Genomic DNA, 10,584 nt, shown 5'->3' with positions numbered 1-10,584 from the left:
TGTAACCCCTGGGGGCGCCTTGGTGAATAAAACCTCACCAATTCCCTTCTGTGCCCCCGTGATGAACTTCTAGGCAGCCACAAGGTCGCCTCTCAACCTTCTCTTGCGGAGGCTGAAGAGGTCCAGGTGCCCCAGTCTCTCCTCGTAGGGCTTGGTCTGTAGGCCCTTAACCATACGTGTGGCCCTTCTCTGGACCCTCTCCAGGTTATCCGCATCCCTCTTGAAGTGCGGCGCCCAGAATTGCACGCAGTACTGCAACTGCGGTCTGACCAGCGCCCGATAGAGGGGAAGTATCACCTCTTTGGATCTATTCGTCATGCATCTGCTGATGCACGATAAAGTGCCATTAGCTTTTCTTTTTGTCCCTTTCGTCCATAGTGCTAGCCAGCATAGCACTGCCAAGCCTATAAGCATGCTGCAGGTTTTTCTTCCTAGGTGGGGAACCTTGCATTTTTCAATGTTAAATACCATCAGGTTCTTGTCCACCCATTTTGTGAGCCTGTGAAGGTCAGCCTGGATCACCTTCCTGTACTCAGGTGTGGACGCTTTACCCCAGAGTTTGGTGTCATCGGCAAACTTGGCCAGTCGGCTTCTGATACCAATGTCCACATCATTAATGAAGATGTTGAATAGTATAGGCTGAAGACAGAGCCTTGAGGGACCCCACTGGTCACAGGGCCCCATGATGATTGACTTCTGATAACCACCACCCTCTGGGTCTGACCATGGAGCCAATTCCCCAGCCAGCAGATCATGGTGAGGCCGAGGCTGCAGTTAGCCAGTTTTGCTAAGAGGTGATCGTGGGATACCAGATAGAAGGCTTTTTGAAGTCAAGATATACAACAACAATCTCTTTTCCCTTGTCCAGGTGATAGGTCACCTGGTCATAAAAGGAAATAAGATTGGTCAAGCAAGACCTACCTGCAACAAACCCATGCTGGCTATCCTTCAGGATGTTGCCATTGGCAAGTCTGTTAAGAATGGTCTCTTCAATAACCTCTAAGACCTTCCCTGGGATAGAGGTCAGGCTGATGGACCTGTAGTTCCCCAGACCCACTTTCCTCCCTGTCTTGAAGATAGGCACCACATTGTCCTTCTTCCAATCTTCGGGCACTTCACCAGAGCACCAGGAGTTCTTGAAGATCCATGCCAGGGGCTGAGCTATGAGGCTAGCCAGCTCCTTGAGTACCCTGGGGTGTAAACTGTCTGGGCCAGCTGACTTGAAGGTATCCAGCCTCTCAAGGTGTTCCTTCACAAGGTTAGCATTGATGGAGGGTAAGGAATCTCCCTCACCCTGGCCTCCCTGCCCCATAATGAGCAGGGGCGTCCCATGGGACTGGTGAAAGACTGATGCAAAGTACCCATTTAGCAAGTTAGCTTTTTCCTGGGTATCAGTTGTCAGTTGTCCCAGCTGGTTTAGCAGAGGTCCAATGTTGCCCTTGCTTTTCCTCCAGCTCCCCACATTTCTAAAAAAGGGCTTTTTATTGTCCTTGATACTTGTAGCTAGTTGGAGCTCTGTCACAGCCTTGGCTTTCCTGGTTCACTCCCTGCAGGTCTGGACCAGTGCAGAGTATTCCTCCTTGGATGTGGATCCCATCCTCCATCCTTTGTAGGTCTTTTTTTTTAGATGCAGGAGATCCACTAGTTCCCTGGAGAGCCAAGGGGGCTGCTGTGCCCTTTTGCTGCCTTTCCTCTGAGATGGAATAGACTTTGCTTGTGCATCCAGGATCACTCCTTTGAGGAGGAACCACTCCTCTTGAACTCCCTTCCCCTTTGGGTTGTGGCCCTTTAGGGCTTCACTGGCAAGCCTCCTGAGCTTGTCAAAGTCAGCTTTCCTGAAGTCAAGGACTTCTGTATTGCTGATCTAGGGAAGCAACTCTTTAGGAAGGCATGTCAAGGGAGGACAAGGCCCAATGGGCACAAGCTCATAGAGGGTGAATTCAGGCTGGACATAGAAAAAACCCTTTTTTCTTTGTAAGGGTCACCAGAGTCTGTAATGCACTCCCAGCAGAGCTGGTGCAGTTGCCATCCTTGGAGGTTTCGTGGATTCATAGACATTAGGGCTGGAAGGGACCTCACAAGATCATCTGGTCCAGCCCCCTACCCTAGGTGCAGGAAGTCACCTAAGGTCAAAGGACCCCAGCAAGATAAGCATCCAAGTGTTTCTTAAAGGAATCCAGAGTAGGTGTTGCACAAATTACCAATTAACTCAATTGACAAGTGAGACCTTATGGGGGGATAAGGCAAATGCCGTGTTTATTAAAACTACAAGAACATTAAAGACATCACATACATACACACACACTATCATCCTGAAGATGTTATAGTTCCCAAAGTCCATTCCTCACTTCTACACTTAGGTGGCCAGCTTAGTGAGCATGAGCGATTAGGAGCGAGGCATACAGATGTGTCTGTGTTCCAGTGAAGTTTTGCAGAGCGTCTCCCACTTCTTGCTGCTAAGTCTCTCTCCTTTATAGGGGTGATCAAGTTGGTGTTAGGTGACTGGTCCACCTTTCCTGACTCTGTAGCTTCCTTGTCTAAAATCTCAGTACTTTTCCATTCTGACAAGCAGTTAGGTTCCTGAGTCATTGTCTTTCAGAGTTGATCTTCAATCATTCTGTTTACAATGTTCTTCCGTTATCACTGGTGTGGGCTGTGTCTGGAGTCTCTAGCTTTGAAATGTTGCAGACCTTGTCTTCAGTCTTATCTTTTCTGTTTATCTTTATTCTTTGCCTGGTACAAGCTGGATTTTGAATTTACCTCTTCAGCCTCTTCTTAGCATAGCTCACCATTGGGTAACTTATTTGTTAACACATAGCTTATTTCTGCTCTTATCAATCACTTTACACTCATTCATACATACATACAAGTATCATAAAGAAAAATACAAAAAGAAATAATACTTGTTTTGCTATATAAAAATTCATAAATTCATAGATTCATAGATTGTAGAGTCAGAAGGGACCCAATGGATCATTGTGTCTGACCCCCTGCCCCTGGCAGGAAAGAGGACCGAAGTCAGATTGCGAACGATTGCCAAGCACCACTTTCTGCGCAGAAAATAAAGGTTAAGTTGGATCCTTCACCCCTGTGTGTTTACTGGCACAAGCGCACCGGGCACGAACTCTCTGTCCTTTGGGGACAACAAGATGACCTAAGCCAGGTGACTGTCAAGCCTCCTCTTGAAGACCTCCGAGTTAGGTGACAGCACCACCTTTCTTGGCAGCCCGTTCCAGACTCTGGCCACTCTTATTGTAAAAAATTTCTTCCTAATGTCTAACCTGAATCTACTCTCCACTAGTTTGCACCCATTATTCCTAGTTACTTCCTGGGGTGCTCTGGTAAACAGTGCATCCCCAATTCCCTGCTGTCCTCCCCTGATAAATTTATAGATGGCTACAAGGTCACCCCTCAGCCGTCTTTTGTATAGACTGAAGACATCTAGATCTCTCAACCTCACCTCATAGGGTCTTTCATGGAGACCACTAATCATGTGAGTGTCCCTCCTCTGAACCCTCTCCAGATCCTCCGTGTCCCTCTTGATGTGTGGTGCCCAAAACTGGACATAGTACTCCAACTGCAGCCTGACTAATGCTGCATAGAGGGAGAGCATCATCTCCTTCAATCTGTTGGTCATGCATCTGCTAATACATGACGAGGTGTGTTTGGACTTTGATGGCCTCATTGCACTGCCGGCTCACATTCATCTTGGAGTCAACTATGACTCCAAGATCTTTCTCAGCCTCTGAGCTGCTGAGGAGGTCATCCATCCCACAACCTGAAGGTGTGCTGGGGATTCCTTCTTCCTAGGTGGAGTACCTTACATTTATCTTTGTTGAATTGTATCCTATTACATTCCACCCATTGATCTAACCTGTCCAGGTGGGCCTGTATCTGCTTCCTGCCCTCTGGTGTATTAACTTTGCCCCATAACAAGATATTAAAGTACAATAATAAGCTTAATTTATAATAGCAAACTTAAAATGGCTAAGTCTCCTCCGGACTCTCTCAAGCTTCTCCATGTACTTTTTGAGTTGTGGAGCCCAGAATTGGATGCGGTACTCTAGTTGCGGCCTCACCAAGGCTGAGTACAATGGGAGGATGACATCTTGTGACTTGCTTGAGAAGCATTGGTGGATGCAAGCCAGAGTTTTGTTCATTTTGCCAGCTGCAGTATTGCATTGGTGGCTCATATTTATCTTGTGGTCAATCATGACCCCCAAGTCCCTTTTGGCTGTGGTGCTAGCAAGCGTAGAACTGCCGAACCTATAAGCATGCTGCGGGTTTTTCTTTCCAAGGTGGAGTACCTTGCATTTTTCAGTGCTGAGTACCATCAGGTTTTCATCCACACATTTTCTGAGCCTGTCAAGGTTGGCCCAGATCATCATCCTGTCCTTGGGTATGAACGCTTTACTCCAAAGTTTGGTGTCATCAGCAAATTTGGCCAGTCTGCTTCTGAATCTAATGTTCACATCATTAATAAAGATGTTAAAGAGCATAGGCCCAAGGACCCCACTGGTCAGCACACCACAAAGATTGACTTCTGTCTACTACCACTCTCTGAGTCCGTCCTTGGAGCCAATTCCCCAGCCATCAGACTGTGATGTAGCTGAGGCCACAGTTGGCCAATTTTTCTATGAGATGATCATGGGATACCAGATCGAAGGCTTTTTTAAAATCCAGATCTATGACATCAGTCTCCTCTCCCTTGTCCAGGTGATATGTCACCTGGTTGTAGAAGGAGATGAGATTGATCAGGCAAGACCTACCCACAACAGACCTGTGCTGGCTATCCCTCAGGATGATGCCATCAGCTAGTTTGTCAAGAATGGTCTCTCTGACCATTTTTTCCAAGATCTTCCCTGGGGTAGAGGTCCAGCTGATGGGCCTGTAGTTCCTTAGATCTACTTTCCTCCCTTTCGTGAGGATAGGCATCATATTGGCCTTCTTCCAGTCTTTGGGCATTTTCCCTGAGCACCACAAGTTCTCGAAGATCTGTGCCAGTGGCCGTGCTATGATGCATGCTAGCTCCTTAGGTACCTTGGGGTGTAAACTGTCTTGACCTGAAGGTGTCCCACCTCTTAAGGTGTTCCTTTACATGGTCTACATTGATGAAGGGTAACAATTCTCCCTCGTCCTGGCCATCCAGTACCATATTGAGGAAGGCCATCCATTGGGGCTGGTGAAAAACCTATGCAAAATACCCATTAAGCAGGTTGGCTTTTTCCTGGGTGTCGGTCATCCATTCTCCTTTCTGGTTTAGCAGGGGTCTACTGTTGTCCTTGCTTTTCCTCTGGCTCCCCACATATCTAAAAAAGGATTTTTTATTGTCCTTGATACACGTAGCCTGTTGGAGTTCAGTCACAGCCTTGGCTTTCCTGGTTCGCTCCCTGCAGGTCCGGACCAGCGCAGAATACTCCTTCTTTGAGATGGATCCAGTCTTCTATCTTTTACAGGTCTTTCTTTTTAGATTCAGGAGGTCCATAAGTTCCCTGCAGAGCCAAGTGGGCTGCTGTGCCCTTTTGCTGCCTTTCCTCCGAGATGGCATAGACATTGCTTGTGCTTCCATGTTCGCTCCCTTGAGGAGCAACCACTCATCCTGAACTCCCCTCCCCTTTGGGCCGTAGTCCCTTAAGTTCCAATAACAAGCCTCCTGAGCTTGTCAAAGTCAGCTTTCCTGAAGTCAAGGACTTCTGCATTGCTGACTGACTTGCCTGCTTTGCAGCAGATGGTGTAGGTGATCACCTCATGGTCACTGTTTCTCAGCTTGCCTTCAATAGTTAGGTTGCTGATTAAGTCATCCCCCATTGCCAGTACCAGGTTGAGCAGCACTTTGCCTCTCATCAGTCCATAGACTGCTTTAGTCAGATAGAGCTCATCCACGCAGATGAGGAAGCTTTGCGACTGTTCAGATTTGGCCGAGTGCTCTTCCCATGAGATGTCTAGGTAGATGAAGTCTCCCATGACAACCATGCATTGGGAGCATGCAGCCTCAGCCAGTTTCCTGGTGAATTCCTGGATGAGCTCTTGGTTAGGAGGTCCTGGTTAGGAGGTCTGTAGTAGACTCTTACCATTGTGGCCCCTGTACCATGGTCACCATGTATTTTAACCCAGAGAGTCTCCTTGACAACTTGATTTTTTTTGGTCAAAAAACTGAAGATCAAAATCTTTTGAACTGAATTTTACAGTCTTTGGTTTTTCAAAATTTTATACATTTTCCCCTTGTCTTCATTGAAATTCTTGGCAAAAGAAAAAAACATTCATTTTTTATTAATAATATTTAACTACCTCATGGAGATCTAGAAATAATTAGTTACTGCTTGTACAGTGCATTGAGTATGGAACATACTATTAGAAAACCTATGCTGCTCTGAAATAGAAATGTGCCTGTGTGGCTAACATGACCCATTATAACACCTATTAACTATTTCCTTCAGATTAAGTTATTGAACGCTACTCTGGCACAAATGTCCATATAGAACATGAGTCAGTTAAATTTGGGGTGAATGCCAACTTTCAAAACAAGTTAAACTTGTTTACCCTAAGAACCATCCTCTTTATAGGGGTTTAATTCTGCAGGACAGACTCCATAGTTTGGACATAGAAGATTGTTTGGTAAATCTGTGCTAAGGCTAGCTCTAGGTAGAGGTAGTTGCCTTAAAGAAAATTAAATGAATAATAATTTTGCATTTTTTTTTTAATTCAGGAAACTTCTGGCATGATTTAGTCTCACTTCCCAGAAGGTATCCGATGCAATGCTCTCCTTCTCGAACACGTACTCCTAGCAGCACGTGATTGTTTCCCATTAGTGAAGTGGTCCAATAACTGCCTTCTTCTATGAATAAACTAGAGCAACCCTAATTTAATTTTGAGGAAAGTAATTTCACTCTTGTTTATCTCCTGGAAACATACCTCCTCATTATGGTTGATGAAATTGTGACAGCATCATGGCTGGTCTTGTTCAAACTTAGATTTGCGGTCAGAAATGAAAAAGACCTTCATGCACTAACGTTTAATTATAAAAGCACTTTTTGCACTACTCCAAAACCAAACCCATAGTTCTGTGTATTTGGCTTTTTTCTCTTTCAGGTAATGATAAAGAGGTGGAGAACCAACCTTGGCCAAATCTGTACTTAGTTCTGGGAAAGTCTGAGTTTTGGCAAATATGCTGAGGAAAATGTAATGACCAGCAAACCTGAGGCTGAGGCAGCCCAACATTTTATCTCCTGAGTCTAATTTCAAGTTTTCTGACATCTCTTAATTGACTTCAGTGCATGCATTTGATGGCATCACTTTAGTTTTCCAGAAATGCTTGCACAGTTTGGAGGGGGAAAAGAAACCATTTTCTGAGTGGATACCAGCACTGCTGTAACTATCAGTAGTAGATTCATGGCAGAACATGCTCAGATTCCCAGCAACACTGAAACCAACCACAATTTTTTCTTTGAGGTTTGAGATGGTTTGGACTATTATTCTTCTGAAGAGTAGAAAATAGGAGGATACTTTTAACCTATTAAATAGGTACTTTGCGTCAGTCTTTCATCAGTCCCATGGGACGCCCATGCCCGCTACAGGGCCGGGAAGTCCGGGTGAGGGTGATCCCCTGCCCTCCATTAATGCTGACTTTCTGAAGGAACATCTTGAGAAGCTGGATACCTTCAAGTCAGCTGGCCCTGACAATCTTCACCCCAGGGTACTCAAGGAGCTGGCGAGCATCATAGCCCAGCCTCTAGCACGGATCTTTGAAAACTCTTGGCGCTCTGGTGTAGTGCCCGAAGACTGGAAGAAGGCCAATGTGGTGCCTATCTTCAAGAAAGGGAGGAAAGTGGATCCGGCTAACTATAGGCCCATCAGCCTGACTTCTATCCCGGGGAAGATCTTAGAAAAGTTTATTAAAGAGGCCATCCTTAATGGACTGGCCGACGCCAACATCTTAAGGGATAGCCAGCACGGGTTTGTTGCGGGTAGGTCTTGCTTGACCAATCTCATTTCCTTCTACGACCAGGTGACCTATCACCTGGACAAGGGAGAAGAGATTGATGTCATATATCTTGACTTCAAAAAAGCCTTCGATCTGGTGTCCCATGATCGCCTCTTGGAGAAACTGGCCAATTGTCGCCTTGGGTCCTCCACGATCCACTGGCTGGGAAATTGGCTCCGGGGTCGGACCCAGAGGGTAGTAATCGATGGAAGTCACTCATCGTGGTGTCCTGTGACCAGTGGGGTCCCCCAAGGCTCTGTCCTTGGACCCATACTGTTCAACATCTTCATTAATGATGTGGACACTGGAGTCAGAAGCGGACTGGCCAAGTTCGCCGATGACACCAAACTTTGGGGCAAAGCATCCACACCAGAAGACAGGCAGGTTATCCAGGCTGACCTGGACAGGCTCAGCAAGTGGGCGGACGAGAATCTGATGGTGTTCAACGCTGATAAATGCAAGGTTCTCCACCTTGGGAAGAAAAACCCTCAGCATCCTTATAGGCTCAGCAGTGCTATGTTGGCTAGCACTATGGAAGAAAGAGACTTGGGGGTCATCATTGACCACAAGATGAACATGAGCCTGCAATGCGATGCGGCGGCTAGTAAAGCGACCAAAACGCTGGCTTTCATCCATAGATGCTTCTCAAGCAAATCCCGGGACGTCATTCTCCCCCTGTACTCGGCCTTAGTGAGGCCGCAGCTGGAGTACTGTGTCCAGTTTTGGGCTCCACAATTCAAAAAGGATGTGGAGAAGCTTGAGAGAGTCCAGAGAAGAGCCACGCGCATGATCAGAGGTCAGGGAAGCAGACCCTACGATGACAGGCTGAGAGCCCTGGGGCTCTTTAGCCTGGAAAAACGCAGGCTCAGGGGTGGTCTGATGGCCACCTACAAGTTTATCGGGGGGACCACCAGCATCTGGGGGAACGTTTGTTCACCAGAGCGCCCCAAGGGATGACGAGGTCGAATGGTCACAAACTCCTACAAGACCGTTTCAGGCTGGACATAAGGAAGAACTTCTTTACTGTCCGAGCCCCCAAGGTCTGGAACAGCCTGCCGCCGGAGGTGGTTCAAGCGCCTTCATTGAACCTCTTCAAGAGCAAACTGGATGCTTATCTTGCTGGGATCCTATGACCCCAGCTGACTTCCTGCCCTTCCTTTGGGCGGAGGGCTGGACTCGATGATCTTCCGAGGTCCCTTCCAGCCCTGATGTCTATGAAATCTATGAAATCTATGAAACACCAGAGCACCATGGGTATATATATTCTTTTGTACATTTTTATATTTGTGTGTGGTGCTTTCACCGTACCCTTGCTGGAGTCTCCATCCTGGCCCCTCCTGCTTGCGTGCATGCGCGAATGCTGACACAAACACTGGCGTGCCCTTACAGAGCACGTGTGACAGCCAGAACCAGAGGGATTAATAAGCAATAAATATGTGCTTCTTGGAAGCATTTGGTATTTTGCCTAAACAGGTTATATTAGTTAAAATAATCTTGTAAGTTTGTAAACTGCAAATGTAACTTGCCTGTCATAAGTTTAACCACAATGATAAATTAACTGTTCGTGGAACTGACTGGAGCCCCATAGGCGAAGCTGTAGCTGTAAGATTAGGAGACCCAACGGTTTTTGCTCAGGGTTCAGCCTTAGCAATAAAAACTGGATCTAACTGCTTGGCACACCCAACACATTCCAAGAAAAAATATCTCAAGAAAGCATATTCAAATAAAGCCTAAAAGGGGTTGGAGTTTAGGTGGAGTGTCCCAGGGGAGCTGGGACGCCGAAGGAACCCCGGGGCAGCAAGGAGTCCTACTCACCTCCTGCAGGTCCGGAAGGGCCGGTGGAGGCGTGTACGCAGAGGACGCCAGCGCGGGTGATTAGCCGGGCGTTTATCCGGCTGTGGCACGGAGGCCGCCTCCCGGAGGAAACAAAAAGTGGCCCTGCCGAGGCAGCGGGGTGGGGGAGAGAAGGAGACCGGAGGAGTGAGCGAGAGCAAGAGCCAGAGCGAGGTGAGGGGCAGCCGCCACACGCGGTGGCAGAGAGAGGAAGAGGCGGAGCCAGAGCCGGCTCCGAGAGAGGGAGCGGAGTAACCGGCAGCAGCGCCGGTGGAAGAACCAGCGTGTCGGCTGTCAGCAGAACCGGTGAGGTAACTGGCTGCGGCACCGGCAGCAGCGCTGGTAGAGGTGCCAACGCATCGGCTATCGACAGAGCCGGTGAAGTAACCGGCTGCAGTGCCAGCAGCAACGCTGGTGGAGGAGCCAGCGTAGCGGGTACCGGCGGAACCGGTGAGGCAATCGGCCGCTGCACCGGAGACAGAGCTAAAGGGGGAGCTGACTGGGCTGCAGGCAGAGCCAGGGAGGAAACTGGCTACCGCAGAGCCCAAGGAGGTGCTGATTGAGCTGACGGGCATCAGAGTGGGCGAGGCTACCAGTCACCTCCCAAGCAGCAGGAGCGGTGTGGTATCCGGCCGCATTGGATACAGCAGCATCGGAGAATTACTGATTGTATTATAGATAAGAGAGCCCGTGGTGAAACCGGCGGCATCGCAGACTGCAAGAGCAGAGCAGGTACCGGGGTAGAAGGGCCAGGCTGGGGTCCTAGGGAG

Source organism: Alligator sinensis, unplaced genomic scaffold (genome assembly GCF_000455745.1).
Source record: "Alligator sinensis unplaced genomic scaffold, ASM45574v1 scaffold1183_1, whole genome shotgun sequence".
In the NCBI taxonomy this organism is placed as follows: Eukaryota; Metazoa; Chordata; order Crocodylia; family Alligatoridae; genus Alligator; species Alligator sinensis.
This window is presented reverse-complemented; position numbering follows the sequence as displayed.